The sequence below is a fragment of the Halichoerus grypus genome, chromosome 9 (assembly GCF_964656455.1).
Source record: "Halichoerus grypus chromosome 9, mHalGry1.hap1.1, whole genome shotgun sequence".
Taxonomy (NCBI): Eukaryota; Metazoa; Chordata; class Mammalia; order Carnivora; family Phocidae; genus Halichoerus; species Halichoerus grypus.
In genome coordinates this window covers 1197322-1215219 of record NC_135720.1, presented here as the reverse complement: position 1 = coordinate 1215219, position 17898 = coordinate 1197322, and the positions used below count along the sequence as shown (strand labels likewise).

The window sequence follows — 17898 nt, the reverse complement described above, 5'->3', positions numbered from 1 at the left end:
TAAGTTCCCAATACACTGAATCAGGTTCATCTGATTTGTGAGCTAGTATTCTTTCTACCATGAAATAAATGTTTCATAAAAGAAAGCCAATCAGGGAGATCCTTTACAACCACTAAGTAAAATAGAATTTCAATCTTCTGTATTAAAAAAAGAAATCTTCTGTGTTTTGAGTTGGATTATTTTATAATCCATTCTGTTATGGAGTTCTGATATAATTGCTTGGAACTTTCAGCGTATCTTGTAATCCTATGACTCAGTACTATCTCGTTGGTTGGGGGGAAGGGCGAGTCCACAACTGGTTGCCAGGCTGCTGAGAACCGAGCTGGGCTTTGTGCCAATTCTGGTGAGTGTCCTGGAGGTCACTTCCACGGCCCCGGGCCATGCCGGGTAGCACATGCGTGCTGGGGCGCTGGCAGGGACCCTCCTCCCTGATGTGTTCATCACCCCCACATCACCAGCGCTCATCACTCACGCTCTCAACACCAGCAGAAGGAGCAAGGAGAAACCCGGAGATCATCATAAATCTACGCCCAGATGCCAGGGGGCCGAGAGACAAGAGTCCCATTTTTCTCTGGTGAGCTCTGGCAAGTTACAAGTTTGGCGTGTGTTCCGTACCAAGAAGCAGGATGCTGCGTTCACTTGAAGCAAATTCAAAATGACCTGAACAAAGTGTGCGTTGTTCCCCTCTTCTGTTTGCAGTTTGTAAAGAGTTCGGATGGTCTTCCAAGAGCTGACATGATCTGGCACGGAGCCCGCCTGTGATAAAGCCCAGAGTAAAATCGGTAAACCCTGTGAAGGTTTTCTAACCTCTTTTTCTGCTTGCAATTTTCCTTTTAATCTGAATTCCCATAAATGTGACGGTTAGAACAGAAGAGGTAGAGGCCCAGCCATCAGCAGGGAGCCGGTCACTCCGCGGGCTCCAGGGTCTGGGGCCCGAGGGCCGAGGACAAGGGCGCCGGGCTGGGGACTCCCCCTCGTCTGGAGCAGGGACCTGCACGAGCGACGATCTGAGGACTGCGTGCTCAGTGCTGCGGGTGTGAAGTCTGTTGAAGGACCCTCAGCATGTGTCCATCATTGTCTCCTCTGTGTCTGCCCTTCCCCCCAGAGGAGCACTGCCCTTCATGGACACCCAAGCTCGGGGCTCATGGTGTTACTGACTTGGACCAAAATCTTTGTGGATTCAAGGTTTGCCAATTTCTTTCAGGGAGGCCCCAAAATTTCCATTAAAAGTTAACTTGTACAGATTTAAAATTACAAAGCCTAACTTGTGACCCATTTTTATGAAGCAGCTCGTCTTTCCTGTTGTTTGATCAGCAAACATTTACTGAGAACCTGCTACGTCCTCTCCAGCAGGAGCAGGGTATGGAGTTCTGTGAGGAAGGGAGACATGGCTCTGCTCCTCCTGGAGCATAAGGAAAGCCATGAGAAATTTCCTTTGAAAATAAACATTCACGCCATCAAGAGACAGCCTGCTAAGCACACATGTGTTGTCTATTCTTCCATTACTCACACTGGTGATCTTGGATGCATTCCCTGACATAGATCGACCCCAGTAAAATAAACAATGGAGGGAGTCCTACTTACCTTTGTATTATTGCATTTAAACATTTCCCATTAAACATGTATTTCTCATATCCAGGTATAATCCGCTCAGTCCAGTTTCTCAAGAAAAATCTGTAGAAGGTTTCTGTAACTCAGGATTTGACTGATTCTAGATTATTTAATGAGAACTGCATCCAGCACTGTGAACGTACTGTATGACCATCTATACTGTGCATATTTAAGTGAGGCATTAATGTGTCTGGTGAACGTGGGTTCTTCAGTAACTATAACGGCAGCTACGGGGCACTCATGGTTTTGATCATTTCAGCCTGGGTTCTTAGTAGAAATTACAGAAAGTTCTTGGCTACTGTTCACATATTTATTCCAAGTATGGTGTTTATATACTAGCTTGTTAATCAGATTACTTGAGTGGCAGTCTGTCCTTCTTTATAGTTTGCTCTTCAAGATGGTGGCTCTGTCTTGTTTCAGTTTTCTTTTCTTTGGCTTAGTAGCTGGGTCCTTTTGACTTTTGAGTTCTCTTTGCAGATTTCTCATGTATTTGTGGTTATGGAGATGGCAATTTAAACCCCCTCTGAGGAGAAGATTCACTTTATGTTTAGAGTTGAGGCTCTGAGCATATCCCGCTTGGGTGGTGGCATGAATGCTGTGAGGTTTCCTATAGAACACCATCAGTCCCTCTGACCAACAATGGATAATACACACTAATCATGGTTTCCACCAATGGTCAAGGAACCCTCTACATCACACATAGTCCCTTCAGGAACCACTGAAGAGGGAAGGAGAGGGACCGTGTCACACACCAAGTGTATAATTATGAAATTATAGCATCAGAATAACATACAATGCCTTGCTAACCTGTGAATGGAGATAGGGTCATGTTAACAATCAAAACACAAATTTTACTGGAGTTAAGGAATCTTGCAAAGATGCCTGTTTCATAGGAGGTTAGAAACAGTTTGGACCAACCATCATAAAACCACACAATGCCACCATAACTTCTGACCATGTTTCAGGGCAAGATTGTGTCTACACTACAGGTTTACCCCTACATGCTGGAGCTCAGAAGCCCTGGAGATCTACAGCCTAAGGCAGCTTTGTTGCCAAGTCCTAATGGAAACACCTTCTTCTCTGTTCTGTGTTAGTTACTCTCAGGAAAGTCCCAAAGCCTTGCCATTTGTACCCTAAACTTATGTTAGTGTAAGTGTTAGTGTAAGTGGTGAAGAAGAAACACAAAGTTTAATCAGATTGAATAAACTGAGGATATGTATCCCCTTTACTAGGCTCAAGACTGATTCCATCTTCCTCATAAGCCTTGGGTTAGAAAGTTGGGATTAGCAAAGGATAACAGTCTTGTCCTTCTGTCCAGCTTAAAGTATAATCCAATAGGTTAGTCTCTCCGGGGAACCACCTAGACACTTGCCTTCCCTCCTTCCTCCTGCCACCATGAGTGGCTCCCGCAGATGCTCCAAGGTATGCACCCCCTGTGATGGAGGCAGGTGGACGCACCCCCACTTGTGCCCTCTGCTTCTCAAGCAGTAGCCTTTTCCTCTCATTTGCCTCATATTCTGCTGGCATTTGGTGTGAAAGCGGTGGGTGCCTTCTGTTGGCCCAAGTACTGCTCAAGGCACATAGTGGTTTTTGCCGACTCCATCCTGCTTCGGCTCCTACTGGCCGTATATCCCTGACTTTCTGCCTGTGGTCTCCACCCGGCACCTCGGCTCAGCAAGAACCCACCAGCTATGCCATGGGGCCAGCTCGTCTTGCTGTGGGGGCACATGGCTGCTGGCAGGAGAGGTTGTCTCTCTTGACTGAAGTCTCACAGGCACGTGGCGTCAGAGAGACTTGCGAGTGCCGAGCGAAGCAGCCTCCTGTGGAGCAGGACACACTGCCTTTCACCTGGGCTGGCAGGGCTCTCAAAGCCCCTGACGGGTCCTAAACCATCCACCTCCCCACCCCACTCTGCTTGTTTCCCTAAACTAACACTCACATGTGTCCTCTCCAGCACCGTCTTTCATGACAGGAATCATAATACCTCTGTACCAGGCATGGCATTAGACACTTCAGCTCATTTTCCCCACAACAAATCCTGAGATAGTGAGAGCTGTTATCTTCATGATCTCAATTATACAGTCAAGGAAAAGGGATAGTGAGAAGTTACAGTGCCTGCTTACGATCTCAGACCTAGGGAGTGACATTAACCACCACCCCATCCTGCCCCGCATTCAAACCTCACGAGGACCCTGAGACATGGTCAGTGACGGAGCACACTTCACAGACAGAAGCCTGCCCACCAGTGACAGTGCGGGGATGGGTAGCTCCACAACCCGTCCTGGAGGCTAGGGGTTGGCTCACTGCGGTCTGGGTTTTGTTGTGCTACGACCACACCCCTTTCCTTACGGTCTGTCTATGGCTGCTTTCCAGCTACAGCAGCAGAGTTGAGTAGTTGCAACCAAAACCATATGGCTTGCAAAGCCTACAATACAAATTCTTGGCCCTTTACAGAAAGTTTGCTGACCCCTGTCTAAGCCACCAGATCACACTTCTCCCACCACACACTAAGCCTTGACTGGGAGCAGAAATGGCTTTCTTTACACTACAGGAAGGCATCTGGGGTCTTCTCTGCACAGCATGCTGTCTTGCTAAAAAGGATGCAGGTGCCCCTTTTGCTTTGGGTTGATAACTGTTGCAGTGATTGGGTTTCTAGGTAGAAGGCCAAGGGGCTAGATTTAAGAGGTATGTTCAAGGCACAGCTCTAATATTTGCAAGCAATCTCTGTCCCAGCTGTCTCCGTCTTCACTCATATAGCCCTCACAAAGGCCAGTGTGAGTGCAAGTGGGCTGGACAAAGGGAAACACATCAGGACAGAGCTTTCGCACCTGGGGATCACCTGCCCCGCTACCTAGACCTGCTCACTGGGACTCAGTTATCATGCCTGGTTTCACTTCCTTTGGTTCATTTCTCTCCCAGGAGGTACTCACACTCTCTTCAAGAGGCTCACCCCATTGCTTTTCTAGATGTGGTCAGTTGTGTCTGAATCCCAAATGATGCCCAATTAGAACTACCGTTACACTGCATATGCAAGCACCAGAGGCTTGTTCCAGAGTTCCTGGGTCAGTGGGAATGTAGCCCAATCTGTAATCAATATCCACATTCGTCCCTGCCAAAGAGGAGGGGGATAGGAAGTAAGTACAGAGGTTCATGCTTATGTGAAAGGGAGACTGGTGAACCAGATTCCTTGCTGTTAGGTACGCAAGGTTCTTTTGCTTTGGCAAGACCCAGGCACAAAACCTGCCATTAACACTGACTCATGAATCATAAAATTATTATTAGGAAAAATAGGGGAGAGGCACAAGCAAATATCCAAATGACAAAAAATAATCTATTCTTGGTTTATTTTCATGTAAAATTGTATAAATGAAACCATCTGGTTTTCTACATCTTTTAATAATCTTCTTAGCTTACAGTAAGTTTTTTCAAACTGCAAGTGGACACAGACGACATGTGTCATTACTTAGAATCCAGGCGTGCAAACATCATTAGCATGAAGACTTGAAATGGCATGCTTCATGTGCTCTTTATAATGCTCTTCAGAACTTGTCGGGGATTCCAAAAATGAATTTTTATTCCCAGAAAATGTGTTATGTTTTAACAAAGGCCACTTATTAACTATTTCTCACTAACAAAAGAGATAAGACAATATCGATCACATACAAATTTATAATTGACTCCATGTAGAACAAACACCCAGTTCTCCCCTCAAGACCCTAAAGCTGTCACCATGGTGCCCCAGAACCCCAGAACACAGAAGATAGAACAGAGCTCACTTCACTAGTCTTCTAGTCTCCTGGCTTTTTCAAGGAAGAATGGCTGCCATTTTTTAAAGCATGCTGTCATAGTCATGGTACTTAGTTCTTGGAAACTAAACATCAGTACTAAGAAAAATGTTAAGTATGTAAAGTTGGTCCTGAAGTATCAGTTACCAGCAGCCACATATATGAAGCTGGGGTTTGTCCACCGTGATCTCATGGGTTGGCTCTAAAGGATAAATTCTACATTAAAATTTAAACCTCCAAGAGTGTTCCTAAACCAACAGTGCTCCCTGGATCCTAACAAGAGTAAATGCAAATCTTCTTTAAAGGAGAGCATTTCAGGGCACCTGGGTGGCTTAGTCAGTTAAACGTCTTCCTTTGGCTCAGGTCATGATCCCAGGGTTCTGGGATCGAGTCCCACATTGGGCTCCCTGCTCAGTGAGGAGTCTGCTTCTCCCTCTACCCCTGCCCCTTGCTTGTGATCTCTCTCTCTCGGATAAATAAATAAAATCTTAAAGGAGAGCATTTGGTGTCCTTATGTATTATTAAGTTGAACTACACGTATGAGCTCACAATTAAAACTTACCAAAACTACTAGAAAAAATTACCACCATGAAAGAGAGTCACAGAAACCAGAACAACACTGAGACCAAGGAGAAAAGACTATAAAAAATAAGGAGACATAATTTAAAATATAAAACTTTCAGACATGAAAAATATAATCACTATAATTAAAAACTCCCTGATTAGTTAAAAAGAATGATGAGAGATTAGTAAAATGGAAGACTGTTCTGAAGAAATCACACAAGAAGTAGCTGGAGCTAGAGTGAGATGATAAGTGTGAAAGAAAGTTTAAAAGATATGAAAAATTGACTGAAGAATTCTAATGTATGTCTAAACTGAAGGCAAGGAAAAAGAATTAAAAAATTGGAATAGAAACAATATTTTGGGGGCGCCTGGGTAGGTCAGTCGGTTAAGCCTCTGCCTTCGGCTCAGGTCATGATCCCACGGTCCTGGGATTGAGCCCCGAGTTGGGCTTCCTGCTCAGCAGGGAGCCTACTTCTCCCTTTCCTCCCCACTCACTCTTGATCTCTGTTGCTATCTCTGTCTGTCTGTCTGTCTCTCTCTCTCAAATAAATAAACAAATAAATAAATCTTTAAAAAAGAAACAATATTTTGGTAGAGTTAATAGCTGAATATATACCAAGCGTGACAACAACAAAAAAGCCCATTACCTCTATTCCAGTGAATTTTCAGAGCACCAAACACAAAGAGAAGATCTTAAATGTGGCTAGAGAGACAAGAGGGCATCTTAAATGAAATAATAACTAGACTATCAGAAAACTTCTAAGTAGAAACAAGGAAAATTAGAAGACAGAAGAATAAAATTTTCAAAGTTCCAAAAGAAAAGAAATGTCAACTGAGAATGGTGTGCCTGCCAAAATTAGATTCAAGAACAAGGGCAATATAAAGATCAATACAAAGTCACCTCTGAGTAGAATACTGTTAAAGATAGTGCTAAATGACATACTTCAAGAAGGAAAAATAATCAGTGAATGAAAAAAAGGAATAAAGAGAAAAAAGAATGATAATTTATGGGGGGAAATGTTAGCAAACATATGGTAAACATAATAATAATAATAATAATAATAATAATAATGTTCCTTGGGGTTAGAGACAATAAAATAAAATAAATAAAAAACTAAAGTACACAGAAACAACTGCATATAAATTGGGAAGACTAAGAGATGTTAAAACATTCTGCTGTTAAGCTTCAGGATTCCTCTTGTGAAGCCTTCAGCTCCAGTATTCTTTTTTGTACTGTCTTCTGGTTTTGGTATTAAGATAAGTCTGGCCTTTTAAACATGTGGGGAAGTATCCCTCCCTCTTTTATTTTCTGAAAGAGGTTGTGTACAATTGGTGTTAACTCTTCTCTATTGTTTGGTAGAACTCCAGTGAAATCAACCTGGAGATTTTTCTTTTTGGAGAGCTTCTTAGTTACAAATTAAAAGGCTTTAATGGTTATAGTACTATTCAAATGATGTATTTCATCTTTGTTGAGATTTTGTATTTTGTGATTTTCAAGGAATTGGTTCATGTCTTCCAGGTTGTAGAATTTATGAGCATAAATTATTTGTTACATTCCCTTATTTTCCTTTTAATAGCTATAAGATCTGCAATGATGGATTTTATTTTATTCCTCATGTTGCTAATTGGTGTCTTCTCTCTTTTCATAAGTCATACTACACAATAAATTTCATCGATTTTTCAAAGAACCAGCTTTTGGTTTCACTGATTTTCTATTGAATTTCTCTTTTCAACTTCATTGATCTCTGTTCCTTCTTATTTCCTTTCACCCACTTGCTTTTGATTTATTTTGTTTTTTCCCCCTAGTTTATTTAAGTAGGAACTTAGATTATTGATTTGAGACCTTCTTTTTTTTAAAGATTTGTTATTTATTTATTTGACAGAGAGAAACACAGCGAGAGAGGGAACACAAGCAGGGGGAGCGGGAGAGGGAGAAGCAGGCTTCCCTCAGAGCAGGGAGCCCGATGTGGGGTTCGATCCCAGGACCCCGGGATCATGACCTGAGCCAAAGGTAGACGCTTAATGACTGAGCCACCAGGCATCCCACTTTTTACTATTTTCTAATAGAAACAATTTGTGGTATACATTTTCCTCTCAGCATTACTTCAGCTGTATGCCACATACTTTTACATGTTGCATATTCATTTCCATTCAGATTGATTGATTGACTTAACTTTTTATTTTATTTTTTTTAATTATTTTTAAGGTTTTTTTTTTTGAGACTTCCTTTTAGACCCATGGGATATTTAGAAGGCTGTTGTTTAATTTTCTTGTATTTAGAGATTTTCCTGTCAACTTTTAGTTATTGTTTCTAGCTTGCTTCCATTATACCAGAGAACATGCTCTACTTGATTTCAATTATTTTCAATTTCTTGAAGCTTCTTTGATGGCCCAGAATATAGTCTATCCTGATGAATATTTCATGGTATTTATAAAAAAAATTATATAGTTGTTGGGTGGTGTGTTCTATACATGTCAGTCAGATATTGTTGATTAATTATATTGTTCAGATCTATATATCCTAGCCATTTTTCTATTAGTTGTGTTGCATAGAGGGGATGTTGGAATCCCCAACTGTAATTATGGACCTGCACGTTTCTCCTTTCAGCTCTATCAGTTGTTGTTTTTGTTTTCTTTAATCTGTTTTTCTAGCTTTAATGAAGTATAATTGACAAATAAAATTTTATATATTTGAAGTGTAAAATGTGATGATTTGATATACATCTACCCTGTGAAATGATTTCCACAATCAGGTTAATTAACACATCCACCACCTCACATAGTTACCTTTTTCTTTTTGTGGTGAGAATGCTTAAAATCTGTTCTTTTAGCAAATTTCAAGTGTACAGTTATTAACTATAGTCACCATGCTGTACATTAGATCATCATGCTGTACTTATTTGTCTTATAATTGTGGATTTGTGTATTTTGAGACTCTGTTGTTTGATGCATACATATTTTGGATCATTATGACTTCCTGTGAGTTGATTTCTTGATCATTTATGTAATATTCCTCTTTCTTTATAGTAATTTTCTTTGCTCTAAAGCCTCCTTTTTCAGATGATTAATATAGCCACTCTGCTTTTTTAAATTGATGGTTCCATGGATATCTTTTTCTATCTTTCTACTATCAAGCTATGTTGAAATTGAAGTGAATTTCTTATAAAGTGCATATAGTTGGGTGATTTCTTTATCCACTCTGCCAGTCTTTGTCTTTATTGGTGTATTTAGACCATTTGTATTTAATGTAATTATTTCAACTCATCGCTGTCATTTTATGCTTTGGCTTCTTTCTATTGTTTTTTTTTTTATTGTTTCTTATTCCTATTAATGTTTTTCTTCCTTCTTTGTGTTACCTGAACATTATTTTGCATTCCATTTTAATTTATTTATAGTATTTTTGAGTGAATCTCTTTGTACACTTTTCATAGTGGCTGCTCTGGACGTTACAATATGTGCAGATGGCTTATCACACTCCACTGGTACCAATACTCTACCACTTTGAGTAAATGTCAAAACTTCACTTTTACTTATGTGACTTTCCCTTCCCTGCTTTTAAATATCATTGTCTTGTTTATCAGATGGAGTTATAATTTGTGTTATAATTATCAAATATAACTTAAAGAATTCATGAGAAAATGAGTTTAATATAGATGTCTATGCCTATATCCCTGATCTTTCTGTTGCTCCTTCTTCCATCCTGTTTTCTTCTATTATTTTCTTTATAATGTAATACTTTCCTGTAGCCAGAATTTAAGCACAGATGCATAGACTTGCTAGTGATAAATTCTTTTCACTTTTCCTTCCTCTAAATGTTATTTCCATGTAATTTCTCAGTTATTTTTTTTTCAGATATAGAATTTGCAGTTAACAGTTCTTTTCCTTCATCACTTAAAAGTGTGCTAAAAATAAGAAAGAAAAGAAGAAAGAAAGAGAAAGAAAGAAAGAGAAGAAAGAAAGAAAGAAAAGAAAGAAAGAAAGAAAGAAAGAAAGAAAGAAAGAAAGAAAGAAAGAAAGAGAAAGAAAGAAAGAAAGAAAGAAAGAAAGAAAGAAAGAAAGAAAGAAAGAAAGAAAGAAAGAAAGAAAGAAAGAAAGAAAGAAAAAGAAAAGGAGAGGAAAGGAGAGGATATTATACTATTTCCCTCTGCCCTCCACTGTTTCAGAGGAGAAATCCAGTCATTTGAATTGGTGTTTTCCTATAAGCAATGTGTTGTTTCTCTCTGGCTGCTTTTAAGATATTTTCTTTAGTTTTCAGAATTTTAATTATTTGTTTTGGTGTGGATTTCTTTGGGTTTATCCTGTTTAGAGTTTTTCAGTCTCTTGAATCTGTAAGTTTGTGGGGGGTTTTTTGTTTTGTTTTGTTTTGCCAAATTTGGGATGTCAGTATTTCTTGGGTACTCCTTCAGCCCTGCTTTCTTCCTCCTCTGGGACGCTAATGATGCAAGCACTGGATCTTCCGTTAATGTCCCCTAGGTCCCTAGACTACTCATATATTCACTTTTTGTTCAGTCTCTTTTTTTCTCGTTCAGACTCGGTGAATCCTATTTCTCTGTCCTGAGATCCCTGAATCGATCCTCTGTCATTCCCACTCAACTATTGCCCATCCAGCGATTTTTAGATTTCTGTCATGTTTTGTCAGTCTATAATTTCCATCTGGATCTGTTGTATAACTTCTATGCTTTGCTGAGACAACTTTGTCTTGTCTTTTCTTTATGTCCAGCTACAATTATTTATTTATGCAGAATGTCTATCATATATGAGTTCCTTTTACAATAAGCCAGTCACTAACTCAATATTAAATCATAGAACCAACCCTGCTGCTTCTGACTACCTCACTTTAAAATATCTTTTTGGAATTTTTACTAATTTGGCACTATGTAATATAAAAACAAGTTGAGATCATGTCTCATTATATGCAGAATTTTGTGTACCAGAGAAGCGACTATGCAGGTGTCCAGGTAGAGTTCAAGAAAGATGGACCAAAGGGGGTCTGTTCATCCTCTTCAACCAAAAAGAACACCAGCCTTATCTTTCTTATGTCCTAAAATTCTATGCAACATTTTATATTAAAAATAGAAAGGGGAGGATCCTGCTGCCAAAGAGTTCAGAGAATTATAGACCTTGATACATATGAAGTTTATAGATGCAGCTTAGTAACAGACATCAAGACTGAAGGCCTAAAAACCCCCATTGCTGACATTTTCTCTTTTTTCATTTGTTTTAAGAGAATTTGTAATAGTTTGCTGAAGCATTTTTTTAAAATGACAGATGCTTTAAAATCTTTGTCAGATGACTCCAAAATCTGACTCATCTTGGTCTCAGCATCCATTGATTGCCTTCATATTCATGCTGAGTTGTCCTGGCTCCTGGAATGATGATGTTTGCCACTTGCATGTCAGAGAGGGTGAGAATTCTCAGACCCATTGGGACAAAGGTACTTTTCTAGCTGAGTGCTTGTTGTGGCAGGACCCCTGTCCTGGTGTCCCTTGGATCCCCTCTGTCTCTTGGTGAGGGGGGAGAGCCTTAGGCCCTGGAGGCTCAGCCAAGACTGAGCCACTTGGTATGGTGGGCCTCTCTTGCCAGTGTCACAAGACTGCCCTGTATTCTTGGTAGAAAAGGGGAACTTCAGGCAGTGAGGAGGAAGGGTGCCTCTGGCTGTTGGTAGGTTCTGAGTCTATCCCCCCTTGCCATTGGCAGAGCCATGCTCACTGGCATGTCAGAGGAGTGGATGCTGTCAGAATCAGGGGAAGAATCAGCCTAACTTGGCTTTGTTCTGGTGTTAGGCTTGGGGTCTGGAAATTCTTCAGATCAGTGTGGGTATATAAGATGCCCTCTGCTGTGCTCTTCCTCCAGTCCTGGGGTAACAAGCCACCCCCCTTTCTCTAGTCATATCTCAAAGTCCTCTGGCCACTTCCTGCATGACTTCCAGGGTTTCCAATTGTACTTCATGGCAAGAGCAGGAAGAAACAAGTCTATACCATCTTGTCCAGATCAGAAGTTCTGTCTAAGCTATAGTTGAAGCTATGGTCTTATACAAAGTCAAGGTAAAAGTCAGTAAAGGAATAGAGTGAACAAATCCTAAATCAGAAGAATGAAGGGAAAGAATTAAGAATAAGAACAAAATCAACCACTTATATGATGCTAACTGTACACTAGGCATACACTCTTACATACAAATCCACCTGCACTCCCAGCTCTGTCTCTTGGTGAGGGGGGAGAGGTCCCATGAGATAGTTTCCAACTCACTGATTATTCCAGAATTCATATCTCAAGGCCCAACCTTTTCCTTGAACTCCAGGATTGTGTGGAAATTCCTCACTGAAACCTCTGCTTGGGCATAGAAATAGTTCCAACTTAACATGTCCAAACCTAAACTGTGATTTTCTCTGAAAACCAAGCCAACCCCTCCTGTGGACATCTCGCATTTGTGAGTGAGCACGTCTGCCTTCCAGGTGCTCAGGTCATACTCACAGAGCCATCGTCTGGCCCCTCTCTCCCTCATCACACAGACCCAGGCCATCAGCAAATCCAGCTGTGCTGCCATTGGAGCATTTTAAGAATCTGACCACGTCTCTGAATTTTCAGTGCTGACAACCTACTAGAAGCTATCCTGAACATCTCATAATTGTCTCCCATTTAATTAGTGTGATGGCCCTGCATATTCTCCCTGCTTCATCCTCTGACCTTGTTGACACAATAGCCAGAATGACCTTGCTGTTAAGTCAGACATACTCACTCCCCCTGACGTGGGTTCCTCTGACTTCCCCTTCTCTGGAGGTCAATCCACTGTGTCTTCGAGACTTTGAGTACTCTCACCCGCTCATAACCTCTCTTGTCCCTAATGCTGGATATTTTCTGCTTGTCCATCTCTTTCAACTCCCCACTCCTTGCCCCCCTATTTTGTGCCCAGCAGGCTGACATTTATGACCTGTATCTACAGGGTCCCTTTCCCTCTGGCTTCATTAAAATGGGTGATACCAGCAGGAAATTGGGATGGGGAGAAGAGCAAAGGTGGGATACTGTCCTTTCTCTCTTTCTCTCGATCAGGGATTGGCAGGACCTGTTCCTACTGATGCCCAGTGACTCACCAGGAGCTGTGGGTCTCGTTGGGCTCAGTAACTGTGCCTTCCCCTTCAAACCTTGGCACAGAGTGATTTACCCCGAATCTGACCACATCTTCATATTCCTGCTTTGAATATGCCATCATTGTTAGTTAGTTATTTAGTTAGTTTGCTGGGGCCCCTTGTTCCCTACTTTGTCCATTGTTCTCTCTGCTCTGGCCAGGTAGTCCTCTTTCCTACTTAACTCCAGCATGCTCTTACCTCAATACCTCGCATCTGCTCCCTCTCTGCCTGGACCAGACAGCATCTGCATGGACCACCCTGGGCTTTCCAAGCACAACCATCAAGGACCCCTTCACGCCCAAGTTTTAATCATTGTATTTAAAATTGCAATATCGACTTCCCACCACAACACTCTTGACTCCCTGTATCCTGGCTTATTCCACTAAAACTACAACTCAAAAGTGAGTGACTGAAGAAGCCAACCATGCTCGGCACTTCAGTAACCTGCAAGAAAGCTAAGTCTATAAGACCTTCTGACTAGAAAGCACCAGACCCAGATGGTTTTAATGCATCATTTCTATAAATATGCATACCATTCCTGTGAGGTAGGCACTATTTTTATTTCCCTTTAGAAATGAGTAAACAGAGGCTTGAGAGCAAATTGCCCAGAGTCAAGTAGCCCCCAGCTTAGGGGGGGAGGGGAAGGTGCAGGGACTGGAAAAACTTACTCCTTTAAAATTTCATGAAACATACAACTAAAGTGTGTCATCCCTTCAAAGCAGCTCTAAGTTTCATCTACCGGAGCGCGGGAGGGGATGAAGTTGAACACACATTCTTTGGAGTTGGTCCCTGCGCGCTCTGCTGCTGCGACCTCCCCGAGTCACGAGAGCCGAGCAATGTGAGTGTTACCATTGTCCTCATCACCACGGCCAAGTCATCACCACGGCCTGGGCCGCGGACGCTTGCAGTGTTTTTCTTTTGTTTGCTGAGCCAATTATGAAGAAAATGAGCTAAAACAGTTCATTCTCTCTGCTTCTCTAAACTCTTGTCCAAACGCTCCAGTGGTGATTGCGAGGTCCAGGCGGCAGGCGCGCTCCCAGGTCCTCAGCCGCCTGTGGCCCCCGCGCCGGGGGAGGGGCCGGGGTGTCTGCGTGGGCCTGTTTTCCTCCTGCAGCTGCCACTGGACATCTTTAATTTATTATTCCTCTTACATAACTTTGTTTTGGTGCATGAACTTCCATTCCCATGACTTTATGTTGAAAAACATTCTAAAACCGAGGCTTTGCCTTTCACAACCGCCGCGGAGCTGGGTTAGCCTGGCTTCCTGCCGTGGCCGGCCCCAGAGCTGGGGGAGGACGGCCTCGGCCCCCCGGGAAGCAGGCTGGACGCTCCTGCGCCGCGCTGGTCGGCCCTGCGGTGGGCTCCAAGTGCGAGGGGAGCCTCACACCTGCCACCGGCCTGCAGGCCCCGGATCCCGGGAGGGGGCAGGGGCTGCCCCAGCCCCACACCGCCGCGCCAGGCCTGGCACCTGCCAGAGCACCTGCTAAGGACACAGTGGTCCCGAAAGTGTATGGCAGGTGAATCTGAGACTGTTACCTAATGAGTAATGGTGTCCAAAGAAAAACAATGGATGTGCGCGTCTTAGGATGTCAGGTGTGAAGAATGAGCCCCTGTGCCTCGTACTTCTGTTCCGCGTGCATTTGTATAAGCTGCTCCCCATGTGGGTGCGCCCCTCCCCAAACACCGAGCAGCTCTGCGGTAGGGCCCAAGCCCAGGGTCTCCCAGCGGCCCAGAGGTGCTCAGGAGCCCGTGGCTTCCCGACCTCTTCTGAACCCGGTACATAGGGCCGTGGCTGCAGGAGCAAGCCTGCACTGCACCCTGGGCCCTAACCACTGACCGCGGACTGCTACGCACCTCACCTGTCTGCCTCTGCGCGTCTACATCTTCCCATCAGTTTTTACCTTTCCCTTCCTGGGCCAGGGGCAGCGTGGGGGTGGGGCGAGCGGGTGCTAACAGGGAGATCACATGACCGTGCATTGGCTTTTGAAGGTAGGAAGGAGTCTGAAGTTCTGGAGTGGAGGCATCACACGTGCGTGCAGCTGGGTGCCCGGCTCGCAGGTAGAGCCAGGCCCTGCACCTGCTCCCCGACCCTTCGTCACAAACCTCCTTGGAATGTGGGGTGGCTCACACGTGACTTGTTTTATTGTCAGCCTTCTGAAAACTGTCGTATCCCTGAAAGTGTTACTCTCCTGTGCTCATGCGGAATTATTACTACGTCGGTCTAACTCCCCAGGTAGCCCGTGCACCTGGTGTTCAGAGCTTGACCAGTGCCAGGAACACTGACCTACTGGAGTCAACACAGCTCGGTTGCTCTTTAATTAGATAAAAGTTGACATTGGAAACTCCTATCTGCTCATAAGGAAAGTTTTATTCCTCGTCTTAGTTCATAATTCCCCTCCTCGTATCTGTGCGTTCACTTGCTGTTCTTTTTCTAACTTCTGGGACTGGAAGCTGAGGTCTTCTCTTAGCAACCGCTCTGCTTCTGTGATATATGCACTTCCTGGTGTTCCGATTCCTCCAAGCACTGCTCAGCTGCATCCACAAGCTGTGATGGGCCGTGTTTTGATCATTTTTCAATTACAAATATTTTCTAATTTCCACTGTACTTCTGTTACTCAGTAATGGTCTAGAAGGGTGAGGTGCAATTATGTTAGTTGCCTTCTGTTGCCGATTCTAGGGGAACTGCACTGTGTAGGAGAACATACGTCTTTACAGCTCGGACGCACAGCAACTGGAGCGCAGTTAAGGACCTCTGTTCCCGTGCATGAGGACCTCACACAGGCTTGACGCGGGCTCTGAGGTACAGTAGGTGAGGGACGGCTCTGGGGACGGGCACTGTGTCAGGCCCACAGGAGGCGGGGGTGCCTGCCCCGTCCCCCTGCTAGGTCGACCCTGCTGCTAGGGCGAGGTGGCCCAGGTGCAGGGGGGATTAGAGGCCTGGCGGGGGAGACCAGTGTCATTTTATTCCAGGGACTTCTTTGGCTCCTGGAAGAAATGTTGCTCCTGAAAAACACATCTCCCCGATGATGAAATGTTTAAGTTGTGCAAAAACTATCAGCTAGACTTTGCACTCCTGAAGTCATGTCAAAACTCAAGCCAAGCCACAGGGAGGTTTTGAACGTAAAGCCATTGCTCGTTCAGCTCAGGGCGGTCCCTGGGCAGCGAGGCCAGGCTGACCTGGGCATGGGTCAGCAAGGGGGGGCGGCCCCTCTGCGGCTGGGCAATCGCAGCTGTTGCAGGACGCAGCGCTCCATGACCCCTTGCTGGGGGCCTTCCTTTCAGGGACTCTCAGTGTTGGTGCTGGTGGGCATGCTCCTGCCCACTCCCCAAGCCCCGGCGCCCAGGAGCTGGACGGGGCACTGGCATTGCCAGACCAAACAGTGTGGTTTACCTCCGAGCACTTAGGTAGCCCCCATAACCGAATTCTTCTCTGCGTCTCCTCGTTGAATTTGGTCACTGCTTGGGAGCTGAGCGGTCCGACCCGTCCACCCGAAGTCTCCTGTGTTCCTGGAGTCCGCCCCCCCCCCCCCGCCCCCAGCACCCCTGCTCCGGGCAGCCATCTGCCGCATCTCTGCTGCTGTGGACGAGTCTGCATGTTCTAGAATGTCATGCAGATGGGGACGGGGCGCGCACACTCTTCCCCACGGCCTGGCTTCCTCTGTCCACAGGGAGCGTTGGGTCCTGGGGCCCCTGGGCGCGGGGGGGGGGGCTCTCAGCCAGAGCTCCGCCCTCAGCACCTGCTCCGGGACCGTGGGGTCATTTCCGGCCTGGCAAGCTGCACACAAACGTACCCAAAGCTTGTGTTTCAGATGTAAGTATTCCAGGAGTGCAATGACGGGGTCATACGGTAGGTGTTAAGTTTCGTATTTTATGAATTTGCAGAACCGCTTTCCAAAGTGGCTTTCTGCTCCCACCAGGAGCGCAGAGGCGCCCGGGGGGTCTCCATCCTCGCCCGCGTTCCATGTGGCCTCATGGTGGAATCCCAGGCCCTCCAGCGGCCGAGCAGAGGCCTGGCTCAGTGGCTTTAACCTGCGTTTCCAGGGACGACCTCTGCGGACGTTTGCCTCCCCCGCCCTCCGCCAGTTGTGGTCTCCCTGTTACCGAGATGTCCTTTAAAACCCTGGCCCATATTTGCACTGGATTGTTTGTCACCATTTCGTTGTAAGCTATTTATATATTCAGAATAAAAGCTTTTTGTCAGATATTTGTTTTGCAAATATTTTTTTCTCCATCTGTGCTATAATTTTAAATGATGTCTTGAAGGGTAAAAGTTCATAATTTTGATGGTTTCATCCATGATTTATGTTTTTATGTCCTCTTTAGGAAAATTTTACCAAACAGAAGCTCATTAATCTTTTCTCCTATGGTTTTTCTATAAATACTGTTAACCAGCTTGACCATATTGATGTTTATAGATGACTCCACCTGATAGCAAGAAAATACATTTTTCTCAAGTTGAAAAATTCACCAAGGTAAGTGATATTCTGGGCCATGAATCCAATCCTAAAGCTGGTAAAATAATAGAAAACACACAAATATATTCTCAAATATAACAAAACTGACTGGAAATAAAAAACAAAATTATATTCGGAAAATCCCTGAAGATATGGAAACGCAAGAGCACACTTCTAAATAACCCATGGGTCAAAAGAGAAATCTCACAATAAATTAAAAATATTTTAAGCTAAATAAAAATACATTTGAAAACTTGCAGGATGCAGCCAACACAGTGCTTGGAGGGAAATTTAGATTATTAAGTGTGTGTGTTGGAATATAGGAACCATCTAAAATCAGTAATGTTAAAAGTTATAGGA

At 43.9% G+C, this 17898-nt stretch overlaps 1 long non-coding RNA gene across 3 annotated transcripts; it reads left to right on the top strand.

Annotated features, from left to right (window-relative positions):
• Nucleotides 1-380: 380 nt before the first annotated feature.
• LOC118543372 (uncharacterized) lies at nt 381-17279 on the top strand. Of its 3 annotated transcripts, none has more exons than XR_013440873.1 (4): nt 381-574; nt 700-782; nt 15762-15884; nt 17002-17279. It is a non-coding gene; the product is annotated as an uncharacterized LOC118543372 (long non-coding RNA). The 3 variants fall into 3 exon arrangements; XR_013440871.1 differs by having other exon boundaries at nt 16967-17279; XR_013440872.1 differs by lacking the exons at nt 15762-15884; nt 17002-17279 and adding an exon at nt 1106-1254.
• Nucleotides 17280-17898: the final 619 nt, after the last annotated feature.